The sequence below is a fragment of the Amphimedon queenslandica genome, unplaced genomic scaffold, assembly GCF_000090795.2.
Source record: "Amphimedon queenslandica unplaced genomic scaffold, v1.1 AMPQUscaffold_11601, whole genome shotgun sequence".
Classification (NCBI taxonomy): Eukaryota; Metazoa; Porifera; class Demospongiae; order Haplosclerida; family Niphatidae; genus Amphimedon; species Amphimedon queenslandica.
The window spans coordinates 4,466-10,496 of NW_003548157.1; the positions used below are offsets into that span (position 1 = coordinate 4,466).

Here is a 6,031-nt window from a genome sequence, read left to right on the forward strand (position 1 = left end):
ATTTGAGTGTGTCCTCCTTCATTAGCTATTTCTACTGCACTCTTTCCTCTCTCATCTTTACTGTTAGGATCAGCTCCTAACTGCAGTAGCATTAATACTTCAAAACTATCACCAGCTTTAACTGATTCATGGAGCGAAACGTCAAAGTTGTTATCATCTTCTCTTCTGATAGGAATTGCTTTATTGTCAACAGCAGCTTCCAATATTCCTAATCTACTCACTGAGTTTGTTTTGTTATTGATGGCATCAATAAGAGACTGTGATAGTGAGGCTGGTATTATCAGTGTAGCAACTACTGAGCCAATACCAATGTCCCTTATAGTGCAAATATCTGCTATTTCTTGCCCAAAGTAATACTGAAGAACTCTTTTAAAATTTTTTAAAGTCATGTCTTCCCATCTACCATTCAGTTTAATGATGGATGGTTTTGTTTGATTGCTAGTGGTTGGTGAGGCTGCTGCTGGTAATGATGACAATTTCTCTTTGATTGTTGATCGTATGTGCTTCAATTGTGATGATTCTGAGAATTTATCAACACAATCAATGTATTGAGTTAGTTCAGCTTGTGCATTTGAAAGGTAAGTGTCTGTCAAGTGTTTAAGTACACCACAACTGAAGAAATTATAATGAGGCTGAAAAGAATCAAATAATTCATCAACGTCACCATATTTCAAACTGGACACTTTCATGCTTAAATAAGTTGCTGCACTCCTAGCTATGGCTTTAAGATCTACTTCACCTTTTGTTACCAACTTTTCAATTTCTCCTCTTAGTTTAGAATCAAGAGATGCAAAACGAGAATGAAGACTTTCAATATTGGCAGCAACTTCACTCTTTGAACTGAGCTCAATGACAGTAGTAGGAGTAGATGATTGTGATTGAGTGATTGTTGGTTGTGGTGTGTGAGATTGTGCAGTGACATCCACTGGTTGAAGTGGTCCCTTACTGACTGATGGTTGCTGCTCTAGATTAGGATCAACATGACCACCTTTCATTTCTGTTATTTAAATAAATGAATAAATGGGGTATATAATTATTGTATCTTACTTAATTTTTCCATTATTTTTGATGCCATGTTCTTTAGTCCTACTTTCTGTAGTGATGTAATGAGAGAAGAGAACACACTGTTAGGATTAGGATGACACTCAAGTGTTGCTAGTACTGAAGAGAATATTTTATTAGCTCTATCATAAGGAGTGAGTCCAGTGGTTCCAACAGTAACATGTACTGCTTTTGGAATGAGATCAGATGAAAAGAGATGATTATTTATCTGAGAAATAACTGGAGCATTTCCTGCCAATAGGTCAACAAGATCAGCTAACATCTCTTTCATTGTAATGTATTCTGGTGACATTGATCCTTCCATTGGTTTGAATGATGATGGATCCTTCTTCCCCTCCTTATGTTGCAGTACTGTTGCTGTTGGATCATGCGGAGCTGATGATGAATCTTGAGATTTTCTTGGTTTAGGCTTGGGTTTAGGTGCTTTTGGTGGAGGTTTTTTAGTCATTGATGATCGGTGTGGTTTAGGTGCTGTTGGAGGAGGTTGTGTAGTTAGTGATGGTCGACGTGGTTTAGGTGCTGTTGGTGGAGGTTGTGTGGCTTGTGAAAGTGGTCGTGGTTTTTTTGCTGTTGATAATGGTTTTGATGGACCACTTAGTGATAACGATCTTGGTTTAGGTGCTACTGGGGGAGGAGACTTTGGCGTCTTTTGTGAATGAGATGAACCTATAGATAGTAATTGCTATTAATTCTGAATTATTGCTCTAATTACGTTAGCTAATTTTGTACATTTAGACCTAGATCTATACCTTTTAGTTTTTCAGTAGCTACTCTCATTTCATGTAGAAGTGTTGGGTGTTCTTCAAATGCTCTTATAAGAAGAGACATTCCTTCATGATCATTAACAGCATTTTTAATCTTTCTTATAGTATCAGCATCAAGCAGTGGTAGAGACTCCTCCAGTTGTCCTTTGATCAATAACTCATAAAACTCTATCAATTCAGATACTTTTGGTCTATCATCTGGTATATCCATTAATGCAATAGGAGAGAATGGAGGACCTCCTATCAATGGCTTGTTTGTACCTGTAGAAGGATAGAGAATTAAAATAATTGTAGTAATTGTGTCAAATGAAGTATTTCATAGTTATCATACTATATATCATTACAATCAATTGGCTTACTATAAATTTTACACATAATTTAACAATCTTACATTACAAATTATACTCCTCCACCAATCTCTGAAAATAATAATAATAATATATACATCTAGATGCTTTAGTCCAGTAATGTATCACTCACCAGTAGCAGCACTGTATACATCATTGGTTCCTTTGATATCATTACCACTGATCATAGCATTACGTTCTATAGAATACACACACACAGTCAATACTAATACTATCAGTGATATTAACTTACTCTCTTGATCTAACTTGTCAGCTGCAGCATTCTCATTCATAGATTTAAGAGCATCTGACAGTGAGTCAAAGGTAGCTCCTCCTTTACTGTCAACATTATCAGCTCTGGACAACCACTGGGAGAGACATTCAAGCAAGCATCGAGATACATCACCACGAAGAGTCACTTCCATTGCGTCCAGTGTGTTCTTGTGTAGTCCTAGTTTAAGTCCTAGGCCAAACCATTTTGCCTGGGGAAAACCACATCTCTCCAGTAGGTCGACAACATCAATAAGTTGATCTAAAATCATATTCAATGATACATAGATAGTTAATGAACATTACCAATAGTCAAAGGAGAAGAGAAGAGACTCAGAGAAAAGGAACAAGAGCTGGTTTTAGTTGCCATTGATCAAAGCCGGAATGCAAACTTAATTTGCAAAGAATTGACAAGGGAGGATCTGGTTTTGGGCGGGGCAATATTTGTTATTTTAACCCTCAATATGGTGGCATTGGAACAGATAGATCATGATGGACTTTCCATATATAGGGAAGAGAGAAAGTTGATGTGGAGTTACTAATGACAGCAAAATAACAGATGAGGTAGTTTAAATGTACCTGTACATGTATACTAGTACATGAATTCTAGTAAAATTGTGAATTACTGCATATATATGTATAATAATGAATTTGTGACCAGTGCCATTGAGCATTTCTCTCTCCTCCTTTCCTTTCTTTCATTTCCTCTCTCATAGGAGCTTGTAGCTTTAAAAGACTCTCATGTATTTAATGTAAGTAATGTAATATAATGCTCTGAAATCACCCCCAAATTTTTATTACATTTTCTGATGCATATTGATGCCCTTGTGTTGTGTAGAAAGTTTAAGCTGATTCCGACTTCAATTTTTCAAGTTAAGACCATTTTAAGAAATTGCCGCGATTTCGAAAAATACCCAAGGCTATAGCCCATGGTTTTTTCCAAAAACATGGCTCCGAAATTACCCCAACTTTTTATTACATTTTCTGATACATATTGATGTCCTTATGCTGTGTAGAAAGTTTGAGCTGATTCTGACTTCAATTTTCAAGTTACGGCCATTTTAAGAAATTACCGAGATTCTGAAAAATACCCAAGGCTATAGCCAATCATTTTTTCAGAAAATGACTTTAAAATCACCCCAAACTTTATTATATCCTTATGCTACGTAAAAAGTTTGACCTGGTTCTGATTAAATTTTTGAGTTACATGTATGACCAAAATCAAACGTACTATGCATACATTTAATACATTTTCTGATTCAGCTAATGTCCAAGTGATGTGTAATAGTTAAAGCCAATTCCACTAAAATTTTTGAGTCATGTCCATTTACACAAATGAACCAATTAATATTATCACATCTCATTGTTTTTATTGTATTTTATGAGTTTAACGAGAGCTTTGCTGATAAACATTGAATTATGAAATGAACATCAAAAGTAAATATACATATGTACATGTACATGTAATCCTTTATCTCCATGTCTCTCACTATTTAGAGTGTTGATAGAAAATATGTGTTTCATTTACCCGACACATTCCCAGAGACTCAAAGTATCCTGAGGTACGTTATTCCGCTCATCATCCTGTCCCTCCCCCACCTCCTCTGGTCTCTCGTACAGCTGTGTGTTTGGTACCAATACAACAAGGTTAGGACCAGACGTGGGGCAAGCACTTTCTAAAATGCTTGAAGCACATCATAAAGCACTGGGGAAATTGCTTAAGCACAAGCCAAGCACAAATGCTTCAATATAGCAATGTGCTTCAAGCACATCTAAAGCACTTGTGAAAATGCTTAAGCACAAGCACAAGCACTAATGCTGTAATTAAAAGCGTGCTTCAAGCAATACCTAAAGCACTCAATCTATAAGTTATGGCAATATTTGTGGCACTTAGGCTCTGAAAGCACCACTCAAAACTTCAAAAAGATTGAAAAAGATTGAAATAATAAAATCTGGTAGCTTCTTCGTGGTTGTGGCCATCTTTAAAGGTTAAACTGACAGTAGGTCTCATGCGTATGTTACGATAGATGTCATACACATGCATGACAGCTATATTACTGATAACTGATAAAACAGACAAGCATTAGTGCTTAAAAAGTGCTTCAAAAGTGCTTTAAAGCATTTACATTAAAAAGAGCTTAAGTACAAGTCAAGCACAAGTGCTTGCAATATGATTAATGCTTGCAAGCACCTTCAAGCATTTACAAAAAAGTGCTTAAAATGCTTATAAGCACAAATGCTTAAGTGCTTGCCCCATGTCTGGTTAGGACACACAGTCAGTGTATGTACATGTACATGTTTGTCCTTTTATGTTTTGACAAATTTTAGCAACTTTAAAAATTTGTAAAAAATCCAATTTTGATTGGAATGAGCTCAAACTTTCTATACAACATAAGAACATGCTTATTAGGAAAAATTATAAAATTGAAGAATTCTTGTCGTAATTTGAAACTGTGGATGTGTTCCTAATTAATAATAATTGCATCCACATGTACACGTGCATGTACGTTGTAATGTCACTTTTGTAAGTGATGTTACAAATTGGTTTTTATTGAGGGAATTATATTTCGCGAAATCTACTAAAATTCCAATTTGCAGATTTTATTTCCGCAAATTCTGCCATGTGTGCGATGTGGGTACCATATTAAATTGATTTTCACAGATTTTATTTTCAGGAAGGTATCTGAAATTCGCGAAATTTGCAACCCTCGAGAAAAACCACTTATACTGTATTATATTATACCATATTATTAGATAGTGAATTTCTATTAAATTTGTTAGTTTTTTGTTTACCATTAATGCCACTTCCTCATTCTCCTCCCTCTCCCTCCCCAGATCAAGATGTTGTCCAGATCAAGATGGTGACAAGGACCTCCACCTCATGAGACACACTGCAGTACCAGCAGCTGCTGCTAGTGACGATGAGGAAGAAGAGGATTAGGAGAATAATGGAGTTACTAATCACAGCAAAATTAACAAACGAGGTACATGTAGTTTAAACATAACATGTACTGTATTCTTGTACATGTACATAAATTTTACTATATTTAGTCAACATTGTGAATTACTGAATTTGTGACCTTGTGTCATTGAGCATCATCATAATACATATACATGTATGTAGGTTGTTCAGATTCAGAATCACATGTGTACATGTTTTGTACATTTATTTTTTGTACTTTTACATATACAGTGTACATTGTGTAGGTGCATGTAGTTCAAAATGATGTTTTTTTAACTGACCAATTCACATCCTATATTATTTTTTAAGTACACATGTACATGTAAATGTGTACATGAATATTTATTATTTTTATAGAATAAAAAATTAGTATAAAATTATTCTAAAAGTATTGAGACACTGCGTTCAATATTCAATGGAATGACATCAAGTTACAACAAACTAAGGAAACAACTGGAAACAAAAATGCACGAAATCGAAGAGGAGAAAGGAGGAGAGAGAGGAGGAGGAGGAGCTGAAGATTTGAACTTATTGAATGCTAAACTTGAAGCAGATAAAGCTAAGGTAGTTATTAATAGTTATTAATTATTAGTTAATTAATTATTGATAGCTTGAGCATAAAGTGA

General features: G+C 35.0%; 1 long non-coding RNA gene across 2 annotated transcripts; it reads left to right on the forward strand.

The window, feature by feature from the left end:
* The first annotated feature begins 3,829 nt into the window (after positions 1-3,829).
* On the forward strand, positions 3,830-6,031 carry LOC109589150 (uncharacterized). 2 transcript variants are annotated; one of them, XR_002188556.1, is made up of 5 exons: positions 3,830-3,880; positions 3,941-4,090; positions 5,279-5,427; positions 5,763-5,969; positions 6,016-6,031. It is a non-coding gene; the product is annotated as an uncharacterized LOC109589150 (long non-coding RNA). The 2 variants fall into 2 exon arrangements; XR_002188557.1 differs by having other exon boundaries at positions 3,941-4,005.